Below are 24,650 nucleotides of genomic sequence, written 5' to 3'. Positions count from 1 at the left end.
TTGAGAACGGCCAGCTCACTCCTCCTCCCGCTGGAAGTGTGGGCTCAGGGACCTTGTGGGCAGGCAGTACCATTTGATGTTCTTCCTCTGGCTCCAGCAGTTTGGTGCTTTTTCTCCCTGAATCACGTAGGCTGCATAGTTACCAGATTTATGGTGAATTCACAGATGAGGATCTTAGGTTAGAGGGAAAAGTCTTGAATTTAGGAGCTATATAGAGGGGTTAAATTTTTGGCTCTGCTACTTATGAGCTGGATGATCTTGACTTTTCCCGGCCTTGGTTTCTCATGGGTGCAGTCGAGGGAAGGGGACACCCCCCAGAGTTGTTCTGAGAATTAAGTGGAACAGGCTCGGTGAAGACAGCGAGCTCTGTGGCCAGGACGAGGGAGGTACTGAATGACTGGGTGGTGTTTTCTCCTTCTCCCCAGAGTCCCGATGAGCATCTGCGGTGGCTGTTGGGTTGAAGAGCATGAGTTGGAGGGTCACACAGTCCTGGTTCCACTACTCTCTGATTATGTCACCTTGGGCAAGGTATTTAACTTTCCAAGCCTCTGTAAAGGAAAGCCAACTTTCCCTCCTCTGTAAAGTTGGCAGTAGTGCCTTCCTGCCCCGTGTGGCTGGGATCAGTGAAAATGCAGGTTTTGTGTACTCTGTTCAGTGCCCGGCACATAGGCAGTGCTCTGTTACACGGGGTGAAATCCGATGGGCTCATGCCCGCGGATCCAGACCTCACTTCTGGCTGTATCGGCCCTGTTGCACCTGATGCCTGTTCTCCTTGCAGGAAAAGCAGCCCTTGTGTTGCAAGCAGAACGAAGCCGCTGCTCTTAAATCACCACGCTGCTCAGTTTTCAGCCCTGTGGGTCCCCTGTTTGTGTCTTGTTTCGGGTCAGTCCATTTTCAGCTCCACACAGTGGGCTTCAGTCACTCCCTCTCAATCTGCAGGGAGAAAGTTAACAATTCCGATTCCAAGAGCTTTGGAAAAGTCTCACCTCCCCGGCAGGCATTACTTATTTATGCTTTAATCTTGGTAGATTGCTCGGAGTTGCTCTCAAGCTGTCCCGAAAGCCCCCAGTAAGCGGAAGTAGTGCATGCACCCAGAGTAATTAATGCACTTTCTACTAGAGACGGAACGTGTAATTTGCAGGAATGTGTGTCAAGACCCACCCTGCTAAATTTATACCCTGTAATTTGCAACGTTAGCTGGCACCAAATCGGCAGATTGGTGAGTCTAGCCTACCTGCTTTGCAATTATATCTGCTGGCTGGTGTTGCAGGATTGAGTAACTGGAGATCTCAATCATTTAAGTAAATTAGAACTGGCTCCTGGGACCCATCTGAGATCACCCTCAGGTACAGGAGGCTGGTTAATGATGTTTTCCTTTGTACCAGCTTGAGAGGCTCTGATGAGGGCGAGGAAGGGAAGAGTCTAAGACAAGTCTTCGGGCTTCTGTGGATGTGGGCGGATCATAGGCCGTGGGAAGGCCTCTCCTCAGGAGCACCCCCCCCCCCCAGCCCCCCACCCCTGCCACGCCACGGGCCTCTGGAAAAGAAAAACACAAAACTAATATAACAGAAATGGTTTTATGGTCTGTTTTATGAGCTGTATCAGCCCTAATAATCGGCTCTGGGGAGATTCTTGTTAGTTCTTAAAACTGGAAGTCACTTTGCAGCCTCTGCAGACCAGTGATTTTTGTAAAACCCTCGTAAATTTTCTTTTTTGGGAAGACTTGCAGGAGAATCTTCTAGGCTGACATGCAGGCTTCTTGTTCTGTGGGGTGCTAGGAGGAGGGCGGGAGCCGGCTGGGTTTTCCCGTGGTTATGTTTTTGTGGCCGGATGAAAGAGTCCGGCAGAAGACAAAATGAATTGTAGGCAGACTCAGCCCTGGTATAAAGCCCAGATCCTCAATTACTTCATGTGACCTTGGGCAGATATTTAACCTCCCTGAGCAGCCTTTCCGCATTTGTGGAATGGAGCTAATGATTCCTTTGATTAAAGCTGTTATAAATATTAGATGTTTGTAAAGGCATCTGGCACATGGAGAACACTCAATAAATGGTAATTATCATCAGTGCCATTTATATTTGGGGAGGGCATATCATTTATCAGTTGTAAAGAACGCTTGGCTACACAGGCAAGGCGGACTTGGTAGACAAATTGGGTGGAATCTTTATTCTTTCAAAAAGCCATTTGTGGATACACCCTGAGGTCTGAAAATGTGGGTTGGCGCTGTTTGGTGCTGTCGATGGGAGTGGGCTTGTTGCTAAAGAAAAGCCTCCCTCATCCCGATTCCAGGGCTCATCTCTGAAGAGCATGGGATTCCCGTTCGACCTTGGGACCTCCTCAGGGCTTGAAAAGTATAAGGAGGAATGTAGAAGCTGGAGAGAGAGAGATTCTTTCCCCCAGGAGCTGGTTGAGCTCAGGAACGGGAACTTTGCACGCTCTTACTGCGAGATTGGGTTTGCACATACACGGACAATTCTGTGGGTCCCCCCACCCGGTGGGGTGAGAAATGTGGGGCGAATATGTTCTGTGTGTGCACAGGCATGCACGTGGCGCTCGTGTCTGGTGGGCGTGCACGTGTGTGCCCGGGTCTGCTCCTAAACATTTATGGGCTGGTGGGCTGCAGCTGGGAAAGGCCCGGGTTTAACTGGCTCAATATTAATAAACATGTTCCAGAGCATTGAAGCCTTTGCTTCGTCTTTATAAGAAATGAATCCCTTCTCACTCATTGCGCTTCCGCGGGAGACCGTGCTGGGCACAGAAGTACTACTTTATTTTCCTTGTAGGCTTTCCAGCTCGGACTTCGGTGTCCACCGAGGCCTTGTTTTTAAAAACATGTTTTTACAGCAGAACTACAACTATGGAGATGACAGCGGTTTCTTACCACTTTGATTATGAAAGTACTGGATGTGGTGATTTTATTTCTGTTAATCGACCATTCTCTCACCGGTCCATTTCTCTCCTCATGGGGCTGTGCCACATATCTCCTTCCGTTGTATTTGTTTCTGCCTTCTCCAGAAGTCTGAGATCAACGCCTACGCACACACCTCCGCTTTCCTCCTCCTTCCTGGTGCCCAGTGAAATGGATCTCGCACCGTTCTAACGCCCGTGCTTTTCCCACATGCTTTTCCACCTTTTTCTTCCTGGAACTTCCCTGGAGAGCTCATTTCTGTGTCTTGGCATCACATCCCAGGATCCACATCCCCTTTCTGCTCTGAGACTGACCTTTTCTTTTAATTCAAATCAAATGTTTCCAGACTACAGTTTAAGTCCACCGGCTTGGGAACAGTCCTGCTCAGCAAGCCCTATGATGAATTCTTTTTGCGGGATTTGGTGTGGACTTTCATGGTCACTTGGCTGAAATGAAGGCTAAGAGAAAAGTGCAGGCAGTTTTCACTCACATACCTGAAAAATCAGTTTCCATTAGAACAGAGATGGATTCTGCCCCCTGCCAAAGGGTTCTGTCAAAAGGGGTTAAGGTGGATTGGAGGATGAAATGGAGCTCTTTGGAAAGAACGGATCTCCCGCCCCCATTATAACACCTGAGTGTATCCTTATGAGCCGGTTTGGTGCCTGCTCAAATGCAAATGGATTTGTTCCGTTATCGGTTTGCTTACGGAACGTAGCAGAAATGTAATCCACGCAGAAAATGCTATGAGTCACTCCATCTCCTGCACATGCTTCTTTTATTATTATTATTGCGGAAAGGAGCACATCAAAAGGCAGGTCTAGGGAAACACGGTTTCGAGAAGCTTATTTGATCTGTCTTAAGAAGCAGTTATTTCCCTGAAATTAGTAACCAGTACGAGGAGTTTTCCAGCTCTGCCCACCTAGCCGCCTGTTACTGTCTGAGTCTCCTCCTTGCTTCCCCCCCCCCCCCCCCCCCCACTTTTCTGCGTTTGTTGCCTTTGAGGTTTTGCAGATATGAAGGACACTGGTCAGAATTGTGTCCAGGGTGCCCCGAACATTCCACCAGCACAGGAGTTTGAAGCATGTCTTGTACTTGGGTGTGTTTGTGTCCGGGTTATCCAAATGCTCAAATTTGAAGCCCAGTGTAACGTCCGTTATTGCTTATTACATTTCGGGATTGCCTGCCCCATGCGCCAGTGGTGCAGGCTGAGGAAATGCAAACAAAGTGCACCATTAGCCTGAGCAAAACATATAACTAGGACAGCAGATCGGCTGCCAAAACTACCATCTGCTGTTTTCTAAAGCCAAAGATTGATGACTTGGGTTGTCTCCTCCTTCAGCAAATAGTCAAAGAGACTCGATGTATTTATTTATTTAACTTTGACCAGCCTTTCGTGATATTTCTTGTTAGAAGGTGGACTGTATATTGGAGTTAGCAGAGTAAGGCCCAACTCTTTGATTCGCAGATAGATGCCTACAAATTTCCAGTAGCTTCCCAGCTGCATTTTCTTACTACTCCCCTCGCCCGGTGTCTGTTTAGGTAGAGCCACCAGGTTAACTTACACGAAGTATTTATTACTCGGTCCATGTCACTCCTCTGCTCAAGAACTGTTGCTCTTGGAGCGCCTGGCTGGCTCATCAGTCGAGCATGAGGCTTGTGATCTTGGGGTGGTGAGTTCCAGCCCCACCTTGGATATAGGGATTACTCAATGATAGTTCAAAACAAAAACCAAAAAACTGTTGCTGCTGGTTTCTCATTGTTGGCAAAGTGAAGTCTACACTCCACAGCCTGGCTTTTAAAGCTTTTCTCAGCCTTCTGTCCCTTGTTCCTCTTCGTTAATGTTTTCCTGCCTCTGCTTAGCTTAACATTTTTTTTTTAACATTTATTTATTTTTGAGACAGAGAGAGACACAGCATGAACAGGGAAGGGTCAGAGAGAGAGGAAGACACAGAATCCGAAGCAGGCTCCGGGCTCTGAGCTGTCAGCACAGAGCCCTATGCGGGGCTCGAACCCACGAACTGTGAGATCATGACCTGAGCTAAGTCAGATGCTTAACCAACTGAGCCACCCAGATGCTCCTGCTTAGCTTAACATTTTATCTAGAATGCAAGTCTACATCTTACTCACCCTGCAAAGCCAGCCTGATTGAAAACTGTGCTGTGAAGCATTCCATGATACTTCCCTGAAAGAAATTTTTCCCTCCTTAGTGATTCCTATATCCCATGTTGTACTCCTTTTTGATGGCATTTATGACCTCAGGTTTTATAATTATAGCCATGTAGGTGCATATTCCTCTCTTCTGGTCAAACTGTAGGCTTTGAAAGTGCTCAGATCTTGTATTTATCATAATCTGAAGGACATCAGGTGCTCAGTCAGTTCTTTCTGGGTCATTGAATGCCTGTGTTAATTGAAGGAATGCTTACCACACAACAGAGCATGCGGAGGTAATGGGTCGATTTAAATATAAGGATCTTGTTTTGTGGACCCAGTGCAGTGGCACACTGTCATTGTCCAAGAGAACGTTAGCTCAAGTGGTTTGGCAGTGGGAACGCAGCAGTTGCCCAGTTTCAGATTGGATGGTTCTCCCACACTTCGGGTACATAATTGTTAGGATTTGTGCGTCAGAAGTCCCGCTATTCCAATAACACTCGATTTGTGACTTTGAAAGGTGGTCCGTTTGTGCTGTCTTGGGAACACGACGGTGGTGGAGGGAGGAGTGTTTTGGGAAGCCAGATGGACCTTGATCTGCATCCCAGTGCTCATTGACTGTTTTGTCATCTTGAACCTCGGTTTTTCCATCTGTAAAATGGGCATAAAATCTAGTCAGTAGGGATGCAGTGTGGATTGAATAACATGCATGAAACACCAGCACAGGCTCCAACACATAGTGGGTATGACATAATGTAGGGATTATTTCTAAGAGAAGGGTGGCCCGTCACCAGCACTTGTTAGTGAGTGATCATGGTCTGCTTATCTGTGGTTGAAGACAGTGGAGAGAGTCAGAGCCATTTTTAACTTGAAATGTCTGAAATTGCTTTTTTTGTTGCTACTGTCCTTGAAGGTGGTTTCTTCCTGTTGATTTTAATCAGCACATTTAGATTTCCTCCCATCTATATTCTAAGTAATTGGAGGTTAGGAATTCTGAGTACTCTGTCTCTATCAAAGATGTGAATGTCTGGGAATTTTTGAAACTGGAAAAAACTGGTCGGAAAAGGTAGGAACAAACAAACTGTGGTGCTTGGGGAGCAGAGAATGGAAATTCATGGAACGTTTGAAATCCTGTTTCTCCCTTATAAATTCTGAAGTTACTTGTTAATTCTGAACCATAAAAAGATCTGCTGTGTATAAATTGGCTTGCCCATCGTTGATTATATTTGGTATATGTAGGGCTAGAAATGCTGTTCTTGTTTATTTGTATGGAATTTTGAGAAATAACTTGTCTTGTTCCTGGGCTTTCTTGTCTCTTGTTCTTTAAGAAATACCGAGGATAGGGGCCCACGGGTGGCTCATTCGGTTAAGTACCTGACTCTTGGTTTCAGCTCAGGTCATGATATCGCGGTTTGTGGGTTTGAGCCCCAGGTCTGGCTTTACACTGGCAGCGCAGAGCCTGCTTGGGATTCTCTCTCTCCCTCTCTCTCTGCCCCTCCACTGCTTGGTCACTCCTTTCTCTCTCAAAGTAAATAAATAAACTTAAAAAAAAAAGTGAGGATAGCACCTGATGCACAGGAGTCTGGTTAAAGCAGACGTTTTCCTGAAAGTATGTGCTTGCTAGCAGGGCCCCTCAGCCTCTTGGCAGCTTGCTTATGACAGGGACTTTGAAGGATGGGTGTCTTTTCCTTTGGATGGTGTTTTACGGAGTCGATTCCCTTCTCTCCTCCTCACAGGTGCTTGTAACCCCCAAGGGAGTGTGTTCGAGGCTTTCCCTTCTGTTGAGTTGGGGTGGTGGTTCCTGCCTCTCACTGACCAGCTTTGCTGACACCCCTGAGGCTGGGCGGTCCGTGGCCCAGCTCCTCGTGTTTATGTGCTGTGTGCTAGGATCTAGAAGGCACCAGAAGACAGTTGATCAAGTCCGGCTTTGCTAGCACCCTCCCTTTCCCCTGCCTTAATAAAGAAACCTTTTTTTTTTTTTTTTTTTTAAGTCTTCAGCTGGTTCTTTTTCAGGCTTTCCTGTGTGATTTTTGGATCTGTGGTTGCTGCCCTCAACCGTGGGTCTGTGATTCTTGGGCCCGGTGAGCGCAGCCTGAGGTGTCCCTTGCCCACCTGACCACCCGCCTCGTTCCCAGGCTGAGCTTTGGGTCTTTCTGTGTTTACACAAGTTTGGGATTTTTCCTGGGATGCGGGAGGTGTCGGGAGATTGAGTTGCTCCTGGCCAAAGTTTGAACAGAAGCTGTTTGATCTGAGAGAGAGAGACAGACAGACAGACAGACAAAGGGGTGGTGGACAGAAACGTAATGTATCTGTGTGGGGAACACAATGTAGGGTATTGACCAAGCTGGCCTTGAATGAAAATGCGGTAGCAGCATCACATAAAATGAGGGTCCCAGTCATGCCAGACAAGTCCAAGTTGCTGGAAGGATGCAATATGCAGGCACATGGGCTGGTACCCCAGTAGTGTCTTCAAATCAGAGACTGCCCTTGGCTGGGGTGGTGGTCCTCGCCCGCTCCTTGCTACCCTGCTATGCCCTCCAGAGGTGATAGTCACCTTGCTGGTGAGCGACAACCAGCTGTACTTTGCTTGAGCTGAGGCTTTTCTCCCTGAACATCTGGGCAGTGGTGGTGACTTGGCAGGTGTCTTTTTGAAAGCGTGATTGTAACAAGGGAGGGAGGGCCGGAGGGAGGGAGGGAGATAGAGAGAGAAAGAGAGAGGGAGAGAGGGAGAGAGAAAGAGAAAGCCAGGCTCAGACTTCTCACTTGGCCTCAAGCAGCGACCAGCATTCAGTTGCCTAATTTGTGGGTTCGTCGAATGTAAATCATTCTGGATCCCTTTTCTCTCCCTCTAGTTTTCTGTAATCCTTTTCGTCAAAAGACAAAACAAAAGAGGGGGGACCCCCAAACTGACCACCTGGAGAAGTTCATTGAGACCCCAAGTATCGCTGATAATCCACAAATAACCCAGGGGGTTTTGGGGAGTGAGGGCAGAGGTAACTGGAGATAGTATTGACTTACAGGAGGAGGGCCACACCCTGCTTCAGACTCTTTTTGGATTGAGAGCTGGAGCAGCCGGGCAGACTTTCTGGATGCTTCCTGGAGGCTCGTTCTTCAAATGGGGTTAGTAGACAGGACCACAGAGCCTTGTGCCAGGCCTGAGAAGTTTGCATGCTTCGGGTTTATCCCGGTGGGGCTGCTGCCATTTTGGGCATTGGAGGAAAGGAGTGGGACTGTTTTGATAGTAGGAGAAAATGAGCAAATCAATTAAAAATAAATGCTGGACATTCCATGCCCCACTGCTCACACCGCCAGTCCCCTGCCTGTCACCACATCGTGGCACTGGGGACTATTGGACTTGGCGTGACTTTGACCAGTACATTTGTCGGTGGCTGGGGCTGCAGGAAAGAAAGGAGGGAGTCAACCCGTAATGGACAGAGGCAGTCAGTGCCTGTGAGCTAGCTTCCCACTAGAAAGGTTTTCTTTTATTATTTAAGTAACCTTTTTATCGAAATTTAACATACGTACTGAAAAGTGCACAGATGTTAAGTGGGGAGCTCCGTGAATTTGCATAAAGTAAACACACGGGGAGTCAGTGCTCTCAGGTCAAGAAATAGCATCGCCAACACCCCCAGGACCCCCACCGCATCGCCACCTGGTCCTCCCACGCCTCTTCTTGACTTCCAACATCATAGATTACTTTCGCCCGGTTTTGCGCCGGCAAGACTAAGAGCGTCTGGCTCCTTTTTGCTCACTGTTAAAAACATCTAATTTCCGTCCCCTTTACAAGGAGGCGGGTTGTGGGACGACCCTCCACCCACTTGGGTTGGGAGGACAACTCCGGATCCTTGGCGAACAGACATCCCGCCAGCCTTGGGCGCCTGGGTCTGGCTCTCCTGCTGCAGGCGCCCTTGGATGAGCTCTTCTGTCTTCCAGCAGAAAGTGTGGCCTCAAGCCACCTGGAAGGTCCAGTAGCGGGAAGCGGGAGTCCCGAGCGAGCTATAATTGTGGGCTCACATTGAGCACAAGCTCGCCTTGGAGAGACACGCTGCATTCCTCACAGACGACAGATTAATTTGTATCCCTTGAATCCGAGTCAGAGCTCGGAGGACTGGCACGCAGGCCAGCGACCGACCTACCATGGGGCCCCTGGTGTGGGGCGAGGGGCCAGGCGGGAGGAAAGGGCAACGTGTGGCTGGGGGAAGGTGGCTCAGCAGCTCTCCTGTGGGGTGGGTTTGTGTTGGAAAACACAAAATTCGGTTGGAAAACCGAATCAAAGGTAATTTCCCGGGATAACTCATTAAGAAAGCCATCCGCAGGTTTCTCCAAATGATTCCCTATTCTTTCGTTCATTCGTTCATTCATTCACTCATTCATTCATTCATTTTAGTTTGGGCCAATGTTTGGGGCTTTTAGTTTCATAATTATGTAAAAGGGCTCTCACCCAACTTGCTTCTCTGAAGTTTCAAGGAATGCTTTGTCTCTTTTGTATGTTATAAATTGGTAAATGGGATGACCTTTTTCTTTTGGGTTTGCTTCTTAACGTTAAAGGAGCTAGTGTGTGTGTGTGTGTGTGTGTGTGTGTGTGTGTGTGTGTGTCTGACTTAATAACTAACAATGCACTGCAGTCCCTCCCCCATATCATCTTGGTTACTTTTGTAAGTTCTTCAGGCACATTTACCATGGTGATATATTTTTTTAAATGTTTTATTTACTTTTGAGAGAGAGAGCGTGAACAGGGGAGGGGCAGAGAGAGGAGGGACCGAGGATCCGAAGCGGCCTCTGCGCTGATAGCAGTGAGCCCGATGTGGGGCTCAAACTCATGAACCTTGAGATCATGACCTGAGCCAAAGTCGGATGCTCGACTGACTGAGCCACCCAGGTGCCCCTGCCATGGTGTTATTTTAAGGAATTCGTTTCAAAGAAAAGATGCCAATAAGAATATGCCCATGTTTTTAAAAACATTTTTAATTGTTTTAATGTTTATTTATTTTTGAGAGAGAGAGAGAGAGAGAGACAGCATGAGCAGGGGAGGGGCAGAGAGAGAGAGAGGGAGACACAGAATCCAAAAGCAGACTTCAGGCTCTGAGCTGTCAGCACAGAGCCCGACATGGGGCTCAAACCCACCGACTGCGAGATCATGACCTGAGCCGAAGTCAGATGCTTAATCTACTGAACCGCCCAGGTGCCCCAGAATATGCCCATATTTTTTTTTAACAGACCTTTCAGTTTCTTCCCTTGGAGTGTATGTTCTAGGACCTTTTAGATGTGAATGTAAATACAGGTGCCTATATATTATCACATACATCTCTAGAGATAAACAAGAAAGGCTTATGTTACACATACCGTTTTGTAATTTACTACCCCCCTGACTCTGTGGTAGGTGTTCTTCCTATGTGCTGCGGTGTTCTAGCGTGGATATGCCATATCACGTTTACCCATCTCCCTCTTGGGTGACATTTAAGTTCTTTTAAGTTTTAAGCTCTACAAGTAAGTATGTGGGGGGGGGGGACGCCTTTTGTGTTTCTCTGTGCGTTTGTATATTCCTAAGGATGGGTTCCTAGAAACGGAATCCAGAGGTACACTCTGTAAATAGTGCTGGCTACTGCCAGGTGGCCTCAGGAGGGTGTTTACATTCTCACCAGTAGTATGACAGTCCCACTGTCCTCACATCTATGCCAGCTCTCAGCATTATCCACGTTTTAGCTTTTGCTGATCAGATTGCTTTAAAAAATTGGCATATCTACTAGTATTTCTTTACCTGCCCTTGAGGCTGTGCACTCTCCGTTCGTCTATTAGCCATCTTTATGTTTCGTGACACGCTCGGTCATTTACTGTATCCATTTTTCTTTGCGGTTCCCCCCCCCTCCCCCCCGAGTTTTAAGGAGTTCTTTGCAGTCGGGGACACAGAGGATCGCTTTAAAAGATTTTAGGGAAAAAAATCATCTTGATTGGCATTCCTGGCTGTCAAGGTCCACAGAAGATCAGTAGTCGGTCTTCAAATTGGCGCTGGTTAAAGGCTTGGGTTTTCTATTTTGTTTTTATTTAATTAGGTGAAATTTTCCCTCCTGGCTGGAAAGTCCCTGCCGTCTGTAAATGCATTATCATTTGTGCAGCACGGGTGAATCGTGATGTGCAGGGAAAAGTGAGCTGTGCCAGGCGGGGGTTGGCGCCTGTTGGAGCTGATTATCGCAGACATTCAGTGGGAAGCTGGGTCCCTTGCCTCATTTCTCTTAAAAAACCGTGGTCTCTCATGTCTTTAGCATAAAGGCACATGATCCATAAAAGAAGGGACAGGGAGAGTCTCTCAAGCCGTGTTGGCAGTTCTGGTTCATGACGCTTCTTTATTCTGCCGGCATTTCCTAGACCAGTGTTGCTTCTTAAACTCTTGGCAGGTTCATGTTGGAGCCAGTATTCTTCTCTTCACGTCCAGAGCCTGCGGACCGTTGCCACCTTCCGCGTGGGTAAACAAACTGGACTTTGTTCAAAGGATGTCAGGGCAGTTACTGGGGACCCGGGTCTCAGTGCTCCCATGGCCCTTGATGACAATGGCAGACCGTTGATCAAGCCCCTGTAGGCCCCTTCATTCCACCAGGCCACCCTCACTGCCTCCACCAGCAGATGGCTTCTTTCTTTGCCTGTTCTGGAGCAGAGTCCCAGCCCAAAATGCCACCGTCTTTGGTACAGCTGTCACTACTCCCTGGATACGGAAAGAAACAAACAAAGGCCATGTGTAGGGTGCTGCTGGTTTGGGCTTTGCCCTTGGGGAGAGGGGAAATCAGCCTCCCTGTGGATGGAGGCCTGAAGGCTTAAGTGAGGCCGCCTCCAAGCCGGTATGGAGCAGAAACAGAGGGCTGACTCTTACGGGTGTTTTCGGCTACTTCTGCACCTGAATCTGGTTGGTTCTGCTCCCCCTCCCCACTTAACACGTGTCCATCCTTGATCTCTTGAGAGATTGGGTCATCACAGAATATTGGATCTGTCTCCTGGGCAGCTGTGCCAGATCTTGCGGGCAGCTCGCATCCCATACAGAGTCCGGGTGCCCAAGAGCTCTGGAGACAAGCTCTAACCTGCTGACGTTATGGTGGAGAGTTGGGCTACCTTTGAATTTTTATGTTCATCCATGAAGAATGATTGATTAAGCTCAAGCTAATCCAGGTGTTAAGATTGCTTTGTAGAAAATCCCAAGGTTCATAGACCTCTCAGGAAAGAGAATAATAATATGAATAAAAAATATTTTTGGTTCCTCTCCTCCTCCCATTTTTCAAATAAATGACTTCAGATCAAATTATTATCTGAGCATGAAGAAACATGTTTTTGTTACATAAATCTTAAGCTGCATACAAATGTGGACTGTCCCCACGGTTGAGGAATAATCCTGACTTGCAGGAGTCATCCACAAAACTATTTGGTGGAATGATTTTCATAGTATTTTCGCACAAAGAAGCAACCATCCGTATTTCCGTCCACCTGTGCTATTTATTCCTTCTTCCCTTCTTCCCTCCCTTCCTCCATCTATGCATCACAACAGACATTCTGTTTTTGGCTCTGTTTAGGACGTTAGGACACATTCCCTCCTCTGAGGTAAAAGCTGCTCATGGTGGGGAAGACAGAACGGGAACCGTGGAACACTCTGCGAGGTGAAGAGACAGAGGTTGGCATAGGTTATGTTGAGAGGTCTCATGGGGAGCTTGTAAAGTAACCTGGGGGGCTAGGACAGAACTATAGGAGAGATGGGCTGGCCAGGACACGCAGGCCTTTGATTTCTTCCCAGTGTCTCTGCACTGAGCGGTCCCCATTAGCGTGGCACCATAGTAGCCCCAACCGGGAGGGAGACTAGTCTGCTGTGGGGCAGACTGGATGTATTGGAAATAATTTCTTTTTTTTTTTTTTAATTTTTTAATATTTATTTTTGAGAGAGAGATACAGCATGAGCAGGGGAGGGGCAGAGAGAGAGGGAGACACAGAATCCGAAGCAGGCTCCAGGCTCTGAGCTGTCAGCACAGAGCCCGACGCAGGGCTCGAACTCACAGACTGTGAGATCCTGACCTGAGCCAAAGTCGGTCGCTCAACCGACTGAGCCACCCAGGCGCCCCATAGAACGGTATGTCTTGTGTAGAGTGGCATATTTTGTGCCTACGTTACATCTAGTCTTTATATAATAGTAATTCTTCAGTAGTGAATAAGGATGCCCTTAACAGTGAACTCTGGCTAGTCGTATGGCCTTTATCTGCATGCTTATATGTGTGACAGTCCTGGAAGCTTCCACTGGCTTCTTCATCCTTTTAGGTTTTCCAGTGTGAGGGAAGCAGGACAAGAGCTTTGAGGTTTTCCCCTCTGTCACTGTGCAACTCTGAGACCAGATGGACAGAATAGCCCTTTAGTTCCCCAGAGAGCTTGTCAAGGTTGCCTTTGGTCCATCTCCATTTTATAGATGAGGAAACTGAGGCACAGAGGTTTAAGCCATTCCCGGAGCTGGGAACGAGTGGCATTAGAATTCAGAGTTTGTGGGCTCCCAGGCCGACCTGAGCGAGGCAAGCTCTATAATCCTTCCTTAATCTTTAATCGATTTCTTTTCTGGACCGTCATACGCTCCACAATCTGAAGAACCCAAACAGGTTAGTCTTCACGGTGTCAGCCCTTTGATTTGCCAAATCCGACAAGTCTCTTGCAAAGGTAAATTGCTCTCTCTGAAAGCCGAGCTCATTCAGACGTGCATACTGAAGCGGGGACGCCAGCAGTAAATACTGCTTAACTCTGGCACTTGCTAGATGTACAAACATCATTTGCTCAAGAAGTCAGCTAATTCCTCATGATGGAGGGCCTGTCTTCGTGCTCCATACTGAGGGAGGGTGCCCGCGTGAGCAGATTGTAGAAGCTGGATGGACCGGTTTAATGGATTAAGCTACTTAAGAAAATTTAAGAAGATGCACCAGTTAATATGTATTCCGCCCTTGCTTGGTTGGTAACAGGCTGGTGTTTTTGATTTCCCTAGCAGGGTTCCTCCCCTGATCGGAAGTGATAAGCCAGACAGCCGTTCATTTGCTGAGGTGTGATGGGAGATTGTGGTTAATGGAGTGAACCGGAGAGGCCCTTGCGTCCCTAGAGAGCAGGAGGCAGGTCAGATTCCTGGCCCCCTGGAGATGACTTTCTCCTGTTTCGGGGGAAGGTGGGACCAGCGGTGTCGAGCGGAGGCAGGAACAGTGTCATCCCGGGTCTGAGAACCTGGGATCCTCTGGCTAGCTTCCGTGCTGCCTTTTTGACCGCCTGGTAGATCTCTGGGTCCTAAGTCTCCCTGTATTGAACAAGGAGGAACTACCTTCGGTATCTGGCTTGGAGGGATGTTTTCAGTCCTATAGTGGAGGAGCTCTGTGTAAATCCCAGGTATTATTTTTAAATGCTGAAGAATGTATCTAGGACAGGCAGATGGTGAGTGTTTGCCTCCATGGGGACTGGGTGTGTGTCCTCAGAAGTAGGAATAGTAAGTTGAGAGCTAAAAAGGAACTTGGATGTCATCTGTTACTGCCTTATTCTACACACGGGGACACTGAGGCTCATGGACACAGAGCAGCTCCCTCCGATCCTGATGAACCCCACGTACCTTTCTCTTTTCATCTGTGTCCTAACCACGCTGTTCTGAGGAGTTGGTTCATGTTTATGATTTTGCTGCTGCTAAGGAGTCCTAGGGATCATCCAAGAAAGGCTACTTCTTTCTTTTTTTTATTTGTTTGTTTAGAGAGAACACAAGGGGAAAGGGGCAGAGAGAGAGAGAGAGAGAGGACAGAGAATCCCAAGCAGGATCCATACTGCAGAACCCGATGTGGGCCTCGAACTCACAAGCCGCAAGATCATGATCTTAGTCGAAATCAAGAGTCGGATGCTTAACCAACTGAGCTCCCTAGATGCCCCGAAGGGCTACTTATTTCTTTAGGAATTACCTAACCGAGACTGTTGTGTGTTAGAAGATACAAAGCCAGAGTCACATTGTGAGCTCCGTAACTATGTTCTCAGAACCCAGCGTCTGTCCCCAGAGTCTACATTTTTGCACCTGGGTGACATGTACTCTTAGCCAGCCAGCCCCGCTTGTCCAGGCTGTGCCCTTTCTAGGGAGGCAGGTAGAGAAAAGGGACAGTACCAGCTCTGTGAGGAGAGTCCGGGAGAATGTATGGAGGGCAGGAAGGAGGAACATACCAGTGCTATTTCTTGAGCCCCACGTATCTGCCAAGTACTCTTAACTATATTTACTTTATCTCTTTATCTGTGTATAGATATTATATCTCTATCCCTCAGCAACCCTGCCCAGAAGGTGGACTTACCCCAGGTTTGTGAGTGGACAGTTTTAGCTCAGAGACGGTAACTCAGTTGTCTGAAGTCACACAGCTATAGAGAAGCAGGCATTTGGCGGTTGTGATTGGGTGTGCCAGATCATTGCTGGGCCCCTTTACTTGGCCTCCTTGAGGAGGGGTGAGGGGGCAGATGGTACGGGCTATTCTGAGATGGACAGATTACCGAGGCTTTGCCCACCCTGACGTCTCAGGGAGTTCATATTTAAAAAAATATCTGCCCTTCTGGCTAGGCCTTGCTATTTTTGTTTTCGGAATGTCACGGCTTAATGAGTTGGGTGGGTAAATCTATCTTATGAGATGTGTTTATTTTTTCCTCCACAATTTGCTTCTACTCTGCAACTGTTGCTGCCTTTCAGAAAATGAAAAGAGCTCATAATAGGACCGAATTTCCCAGATGGATGTCCTTGCATTTGCTCTTTTTTTTCCCCAGCGTGAATAACTTGCCCCCTTTTATCTCTCATCCTTTTATAGTTGATGGGGTTTTTGAAGCTAGGATATCAGTGGTGAATGGTTCCATATGTCTTTCAGAGATTTTCTCAAATATTAGCATATTTTTTTGTTCTTTATAATAAATTTTATTAATGAAACATTTTTTAAGGGATGGGGAAGAGGACCAAGAATAACACGAAGGAAGCCTGTGTGCCTTCCACCCGGCCCCCTTGAATTCTGATATTTGGTCATGCTTGCTTCAGATTGTTTCAAAGAAAGAAATCTTATGTTTGCAGTTCATTGTGTCCCCTCTGATCCCATTCGCCAGACGGTGACCACGCTCCTGAATTTGCTATTTTTCTTTTCCTGTACAATGAAAAAAGAAATACTTTTGCATTTGTATCTACCCGTGAAAGTCTTCTAGTCTTCAGGCTTGACTTCAGTGATATTCTGCAACCTGCTCTTTCTTCACTGAGCATTGGGTTTCTCAGAATTGACCCGTGTGGATCCATGCCACCTCAGCTGATTAAGTTGAAGCCTTGGGTGCTGTTCCATCGTGTGGATGCAACCCTATTTTTCATCCATCCTGCTTTTGCTGAACATTGAGTTTGTCTTGCAATTTTCTATGCTAGTGGTACCAGCTGGGAACGTGCTCCTGCTGTTGTCTCTTGTGCGTTTCTCCCCGTGCCTGGGGTGTGCACCAGAAGATGATGGGCAGGTCAAAGGGTAGGAGCATCTGCGGGGTCACTAGGAGCTCCCAGGTCGTCGCTCCGAGTTCCTCCATCACGTGCAGCATGCGTTCCTGTTGCATCACATCGTCTCGCTACTTGAGAATGTCAGACTCCACCTTTTTGCAAGTCTGATGGGTGCGAAGGAGAACTTTCTTGTTTCGTGAATTATGTTTTGATTACAAGTGAGACTGAGGACATCTGAAGTGATTGTTTGATATTTCTCGTCAGTGAAAGCACCTGTTCATACATTCTGTCCAGTTTTCTGTGGGATGGCTTGTGTTTTCTCATACAGTCTTGTAGGAAAATCCTGGGTAGTGAGCTCTGTGGGTCCTAAATGTGGCAGATACAGCCTTTCAGTTAGTGGCTTACCTTTTAGGTTTGTTTGTGGTATCTTTTGATGAGCAGGAATTTTACGCTTTAGTGTGGTTGTATTTCTCAATCTTTATGGTCTATGCTTTTTTTTTTTTTTTTTTTTTTGAGTCTTATTTCGGAAATCCTTCCTTATCCTGAGCTCGTAAAGATAGCTTTTCGGCCTAATTGAAGCTTATTTTGTTTTTCTGGCCTTATTCCTTGGTTTAGTTTGGGATTTTCCATACGTGCCCTGCCTGGGTGTCTCTGTGTGGAGTGTAATACAGGTAATACAGGCTGCAGAATGGTTCCCAGTGACTGTAGGGATTATTGCAGCCATCTCCGGGCAGATAGGGTTGAGCTGAACTTGGGGTCAGAGCAAACTCCTTCTTCTTGACCCTGTGGCTGTTTCTGAGACGTGCTTAAGTGCAGGGTTGATGGCCCTTTCTTAAGCCTGGCTTATCTGCGAGCCTGATAAAAATTGGTCATAAAGCCATCCCCTTTCTTGTACTTAGTTTAGCTGCACTGCCTGATTCTCACTTTCTGCTGCTGCTGATTGAAGCTGAAAGGACAGAAGGGGCATGTGGGGGACAGCTCCTGCCCCAGGTTCTCCCCCGGGCCTGACACCCTGGGCCTGGTGTGCAGCCAGCCCTTGGCAAGGGCTCTGGTGTGTGCACAAGTTCATCTGGTGGTTCTTCGCTTCTGTTGTTTTCCTCCTGGGTGCTCAGACGTGTTCTACAGACCCGATGTCATTTATCCATTGCATTTTGCACGGAAATCTGAATGGGTTCAAGTAGGGTTTGGGTAAAGTCATAAAACTTGAGAATGTCCCAGCTGGAAGGGTCCTGATGCATCATCCCTCTTTCAGTCAGTAAGCACTTCCTGAGTGTCTGCTGGGTGTCTGGAACCTTGCTAGTTGCTGAACACACAGGGAGCAGGACAGCCAAGGTCTGCGCCCTCATGGTTTTGGGGAGCAGCCATTGAACCACAGGGATCATTTCAGATCCTGAAAGTGGTGGGGATGTGGGATAGAGAGGAAGTGTCTTTGGATGATGCCCCCTAAGGTCATTTTGTTATTTTGAATAGACCTGCCATCTTCTAGCTTAGGAGTCCGTAAACTGTGCCCCATGGGCCAGAGCCAGCCCACTGAAGTCACCTAGCTAAGAAGGGTTTTAACATTTTTAAATGGTGAAAAAAATTAAACATTTGCGATAGATTTTGATGATAGGGAACACTAACCTTGAACCTTATCAAGTGCAGTGTTACCTGCCCCCTCTCCCACCACCACCCCCCACCCCGTAATTCTATTCTTCTCATTAGTAGACCTGTATTATGAAAAATTGTTCTCAATAATGATCATGTGTTGAATTTTACCAATGCATATTTTGTGGAACATTTTTTCTCTCCTTTTATAGAAGTACCTGTCTTTAAAAACATTTTTTTAAATGTTTATTTATTTTTGAGAGAGATATAGAGCAGAAGCAGGGGAGGGGCAGGGAGAGAGGAAGACCCAGAATCTGAAACAGGCTCCAGGCTCTGGGCTGTCGGCACAGAGCCCAACACGGAGCTCGAACCCATGAACTGTGAGATCATGACCTGAGCTGAAGTCTGACGCTTAACCTACTGAGCCACCCAGTTGCCCCAGTACCTTTCTATCTTTAATTTGGCTTCCTGTCTTGCACAGCCTAAAATATGTACTACCTGGTCCCAAAAGTTGCTAGCTGTGTGACTTTGGGCAGGTTGCTTCTTGAGTCTCTGTTTTCCTCAAGTGCAAAATGGGCATGGCTGCCTAGTGCATGGGGCTGTTGTGAAGGACAAGAACTGATATGTTAAAGTCCTGTCATGTGTTGAGAGCTGCAGCAGATGTTAGATCATCCCTAGGGGAAGATCAATAATAATCAATTCCTTAAGGGCTGTTAAAGGGAGGGTCGTGAGGGAGGGGGAGCAGGGTGGGGCTCCGTGCCCACCCCTGAGGGTCAGCATCATGAGGAACAGCCCCCTCCAGCATTGCCATCCAGCCCCCTGAGCTGTGGACCGCGGACCTTGCAAGGGCTGCATCCCGAAGGCTCTGCAAATCCCCACGACGTTAACGCTCTTCCTACATAATTTTCCCCATGAAATGCGATGAAGCATAACTAAAAAATGTAAGTAACAGCTTCAGGCCCTTAATGAGGCTATAAATACAGGGCAGAAATAATTTCGAAAGCCATTTCCTGGTGAAGAACTGTCCCTTTCGTAGACCTCTTCACTTTCGCTTTGCTTGGCCCATCAATACTAGCCATTGGCTTTCTTTGCCAACTCATTTTAGGGAGGAAACAGAGCATTGATCATCTTGTAGCGGTTGCCGTTTTGCATTTCATGGCAAAAGCAAACAAGAAACCTGCGTGGAGCGCAGAGGCTGCACGGACAGCGAGGCTCACTCCCTGCTTAGGAGACTTGCTCCATCCGTCAGCTGTTCCTGCAGCAACACTCTCTCCCTTCAGTGTCGGTGTGAGCAGGATACCCTGTACGTGTAAACATGGAGTCTGTGTAAATATGGAGTGTGTGAATGCCAAGGCTCAGCAGTCCCGGGCTCAACCTGTGAGGCGTTTTATGCCTTCTCACCCATTTCCCTGGGCTGTATCTTCCTTGAACGGATGGGTAAACGGGGTTTGGGGCCCCTGGAATGTTCTCCCAGGGAGGAGCTGTGTGCAGAGTTTAGACAGAAGTAGAGGCCTGGCTGTGCATAGGTACTTGGAGCCAGAGGCACAGCCTCCCTCCGGGCTCACACATCCCCCTGTGACCGCTCCCTTTTGATGGCAGCCAGAACGTTCCCCAAAGCAGAGCTCAGCAGGAAGCAGTTTGGTGAGAACTGAACGGATCGGGGTTGTGCTTGGGACAGATGTCTCTGGTTCCGTCTGACACGGATGCCACCACGCAGAGCAGTCTGGGGTCCGAGGGGCTTTTAGGGACTTTCCAGGGATGCTCGCAAACGAGTCCTTGCAGACCAGCCCACTTGGTGCTGTACATGTGCCCGTGCATGGAACGTGTGTGTCGAAGAAGCGAGTTCAAAGGGAAAACAGACGGTGGCTTCCAGCGGCTTATAGCGTTATGTTTGTTGGCACCAGGCAGTGGGAGGAGGTGTGTTAATTCTCCAGGGAGGGTTTTAGGGTAGCTCTGTTTGAGCGCTGAAAAACAGAACGCCAGGCTGTCGGCACGTACGTGGGCATGTCTTGCTTTGTTGTTCCTTGAGCCTGCACATGGGATTGTCGGGAGGCGAGGGATGAAAACAGAGGCGACTGGACAGAAATTGGGAAGGAGGGCCTGTCGATAGTTTGCAGATGTCGGTCCTGCATCGCGTCATGACAAGGAGTGTCCTGGCGGAGAGCGGCAGAGGGAGAGAGGAGCGTGTGGGGGCCTCTGGCGGGGAGAATGGGTTTCCCATTTCTCAGCTGGAAAAGTCAACATCACTCACTGCACGCGTTCCAGAAGGACAGTTTGGGAGGACGCAGCAGCTGTCTGTGTTTCTGCTGTTGCTCCGGGTGTGGCTCCCTCATCCGGGATAAATTCGTGGATGCCAGAACTTTTGGGAGAAGCTGCTGCTCGCTGTTTGCCTTTGCCTGTTGGGGGAGGACTTGGAATTTTTTTTTTTTTTCCTTGGTGCAGATGGTATAGTTATTTTAAGTAAGTGATGTGCTGCAGTGAACATGGGCAACTCTTTTCATTTTTCAGCTTAATGAAAAAAAGAAAAGGGGGAAGGAAAAACCCCAGCTAGCCAACTGCGTGCTAATGCTTGTCTTTTTTGGATTCTAAATGTGTCCCAAGGCACTGAGATGGGATAAATATTTCAGCCACTAGAAAGTCCTGCTGTCGGGCTGAAAAGATTTCTTACCTCTTTTAAAGCAGACGGGGTAGTAATTTACGTGCACAAATCCAGACGCCCCCACGTCCCTTATTTTCAACTATGTATGTATAGATCCCACTGCCTTTCATGGGGATGAAGCAGGGAGGGGATGGAACTTTGCGAGGAAGAGTATGCAGGGTGGGAATAAACCATAAGCGAATGCTTGGCTGTCCTCTTAGACAAGCCATGCATGTCTGTTGGGCCCTTAATCACCTCTTCGAAGACCCTGGCTCCCAATACACATTCTGAGGTACTAAGGGATAAGGCTTCAACATATTAAATTTTGGGGCGGTGAATGGGGGGCACAATTCAACCTGTCTCACCAGGTGAAAGGTGGGTGGAAGAATCAGTGTCCGTAAGTAGCAATGTATGGGGGCCTCCGTGCAGGGAAGACATTCATATTCTAGGAAACGAGGTTGCAAAGGTAGGCAGGGGCTGATCACGACAGGCCTTGTAAACCGTGGCACGAGTCTTAGATTTACTCATAAGGGCACTGAGAAGCCATCAGTAGCATTTTAAAATCTCACTGCTGTGAGGGGACAGAACCTGGGGGGCATGGGAAAAGCAGGTTGGGGGGTTGGTTTTCCCAGACTTCCTCAAGGACTTCCTTGGCACTACAGACGTTTCGGGCTGGATACTTCCGTGTGGTGAGGGGTGGCATTCCCAGCCTTGATTCTCTAGAGGCCGCCACCAAAAATGTCTCCCGGACATCACCATGTGTGCCCCAGGTGGGCACAATTGTCCCCTGTTGGGAACCACTGGTTTAAAATAATTTTGTTTTAATGTTTATTTATTTTTGAGAGAGAGAAAGGGAGAGAGAGAGAGAGGGGTAGGGGCAGAAAGAGAGAGGGAGACCCAGAATCCAAAGCAGGCTCCAGGCTCCAAGCTATCAGCACAGAGCCCAATGTGGGGCTTGAACCCATGAACCGTGAGATCCCGACCTGAACCAGAGTCGGATGCTTAACTGACTAAGCCATCCAGGCGCCCCAAGAACCATTGGTTTAGATGGGATCGTTCCAGTTTAATAAAAGCGCACTGGATGGGTTTCAGGAAGATTTTTGAAGACAAAGCCTACAGGATTTAACTTCTCTTTGCCTTGGTTTCTCCTCACGCTTTTGAGGTTGGTGATCTTGTCCCTTCCCTGAAGCACAAGGCTCCGTGCCATCTGCGTTTATAATGGAGTTGCTCAGGAGCTCACAAAGAGCGCTCCTCTGTGTTAGCCTTTGCTGGGCCCGGGGATCCCTGGTCCTGCCGGTGAAGCACCTCAAGCCTATGCTGGCAGGGCCACCTGTGTATGACGGATGTGGTACTTGGTCTTTGTGCCGTGCCCTTTCACTTGTCAGAGCCTTGCATGCCCAGCCTGTCGACTGACTCTCAGAGCAAGCACTCTGGAATCCAATCTGGCCCATTTTCTGGCTCTGGAAATCTGTTTATCCGAACAGGATTTCACAGTTGCAGTGACTTTTCTAGGGGGCTTGCCTTCGAGGAGGCAGCTCTACAGAGGCATATGTGGGTGATTTCCAAACAAAACAGAGTGACAGTTGCCTTCTGGAGCCCGGAGGAATTCCCTGGGAGCTTGCTGGTGAAGCCCAGAGCAGTTGTAAGGAAACAGCTGGAATGGGTGGGCGGTCTGGGTTGTGCCTTCCGTGGCTGGCTGGGATCCAGCACCTGACTGCCCTTCTGGGCTTCTCTCCTGTGATTCCCCTTGTCCTGTGACTGTGCTCACCCAGAGGTGTTGAATCGGTTTCATGCTTTTCTCTGGGTTGCTGGAGGCTTTCTGGAGTCTGGTCTTGAGAGGGATTCTTTTACTGAGTGTGGGCTCAGTGGACAGGGCACCATGTCTGGTAACGGCTGACCCAGGGGTGGGATAAGGAAATAGCGACACAATATGTCTGCAATTCCTGACGGTCAGAGCCGTGAGGGTTTTTTATTCTATACCCTTCAGTGCCCTGGGCTGAACCTTCCTGTGCTCTTCAGGCCTGAAGGGCCTTATGTTCTATCTCTCTGTGTATTAGCATGCACTGTAAATGCCACTTCTTCCCTGGAACCTTCTGTAACATGTTAAAACTTGACTTTACCTTAAGAACGTTGGGAACCCATTCAGTGGCTTTTTAAAGTGAGAAAGAGTCACGATCGATTTGCCCTTTAGAAAGATCCTGCTGGCCACAGAGGCGTGGCGGGGAGGCGGGGAGGCGAGGAGGCCAGGCTGGGAGACTGGGAGCAAGGTTGGTGCGAGGTGGCGATCCCTTGGGCTGGAGTCAGGCCTGTGGCATTGAGACTGGCGTGCAGGGCTCAGCTGTTGGCCCTCCAAAGGGGATGATGGAGCGAGGAGGGGTCAAGAGAGATGTTCAGGATACTAGTGTGGGGAGTAAGGCAGGGCGAGGCCCTTCACTGTAGCCGTTGTTATGGAATTCTTCAGCGACCTACAAAAGTTCGTTTCCAGGAGGGAGATGTGCACGCATGTTACTCAGTGTGGCGGGGTGGATGGTCTGCGAGGAAAATCCACGGCCGATGTGGTGCTGCCTGCCTAGGGCTGCGTCCTTTCCAATTTCTTGTTGCCTGTTTGTTCCACTTGTAAAATACTTTTAGTGCCATCCCAGTAGTGCTGGAGCTGCCACAGCAGAGTAAGGGCTCATTTCTGCTAGGAAAAGTCAGGGAACAGTTCAGACAGAGAGTTACATACATGTTGTGTGCAAAAGGGTACGCAGGGGTTTCCTAGGACACTCATGGGTCGAAGGGCATTCCGGGTAAAATTAAGAAGCTACGTAAAGGCTAGCGGCATGAAAAAGAGGTCACGTCCGGGATCTGGAGTGAGATGCTTCTCTTTGGCAAAGCTTGTGAAAGAGGGTCCTTGGCCCTGCTGTCTTCCTCTTGCTCCCAGGCAGGTCTGGACACCCCTCTTTCTCTGCACATGGCAGTAAGACCACTGGCATAGCCTCATGCCTTCCTGGGCTGCAGGGAGGAGCCCCACCTTTCATCTCTGCATCCTTAGGACCTACACAAGTGTCTGGTCACAGATGTTCGATGAATGGCTTATTGAAGATTCAGAGAGGACCCCTGGAGGGCCTGGTCTTTTTTTCTCCTTTTCCCCTAAAACAACGTTACTTCCAGATGGCTCCTTATCTCCTGGCTGCTGAACACACTGGCTCAGACTGATGAGATTCATTAGATTCTGGCTCCCTTGAAAATCTGTCCCCAGGGTCCATTGGTGGATGAATTCAACAGCCCTGTCCCCATGAAGAGCCTTTGCTCTTCCCTGTTTGCTGTCCAGCCTAAGACTTGGCCTTTTCTCATCAGGGCCTCAGCATTTGGTGACTGTGCTCGGACTGTGCCCGGGAATCTAAACCCTGGGGCTTCATTCTAAACCTCCAGGAGTTCTTGGCAAATAGTTCAGTGACCTTGGTGCCCTGAGTTCAAGTTTCAGTTTGCCCTTTCCTCCCCATATGACCATAGGTGGGTTTGTGGGCTAAAGTGAGATGGTCTCCCGGTGTTCCTGCTGACAGGCCCAGGTTCAAATATCTGGTGATTGTAGGGCCACGGGGTCTGAGGCCCGGAAGGAGCCCATGATTCCTGCAGTTGGACGGATTGGGAGTCCAGAGCTCACTCCTGTCCTGGAACTTTCATTTTTGGCCACAGCTGATGGCCTGGAAAGAATTTGGGTTTTACAACCAACCTTTTTTTTTTTTTAATTTTTATTTCTTTTTCTTAAAATTTTTTTTTTTTTTTTTTTTTTTTTTTTAGAAAGAGAGCAGGGGAGAGGGGCAGTGGGAGAGGGAGAGAGAGAATCTCAAGCAGGTTCCGTGCTCAGTGCAGAGCCTGATGCTGGGCTCTATCCCATGATCCTGGGATCATGACCTGAG

General features: G+C 48.3%; 1 protein-coding gene across 3 annotated transcripts in view; it reads left to right on the top strand.

Moving 5' to 3' along the window:
• Window positions 1–24,650, top strand: part of LDLRAD3 (low density lipoprotein receptor class A domain containing 3) — a 242,096-nt gene that overhangs the window by 46,569 nt on the left and 170,877 nt on the right. Inside the window, exon 1 of one of the 3 annotated variants that reach the window (XM_019470121.2) lies at window positions 426–528. The exons of the other annotated variants lie outside the window; for them this stretch is intronic. The gene's annotated coding sequence lies outside the window, so the exon portion shown is untranslated. Of the gene's footprint in view, window positions 1–425; window positions 529–24,650 lie in introns of those variants that run through there. 3 annotated transcript variants of the gene reach the window in all.

The sequence above is a fragment of the Panthera pardus genome, unplaced genomic scaffold, assembly GCF_024362965.1.
Source record: "Panthera pardus isolate Hobbes unplaced genomic scaffold, ASM2436296v1 HiC_scaffold_12, whole genome shotgun sequence".
NCBI lineage: Eukaryota > Metazoa > Chordata > Mammalia > Carnivora > Felidae > Panthera > Panthera pardus.
The sequence above is the reverse complement of the archived record's forward strand: the minus strand, read 5'-3'. Positions and strand labels throughout refer to the sequence as shown.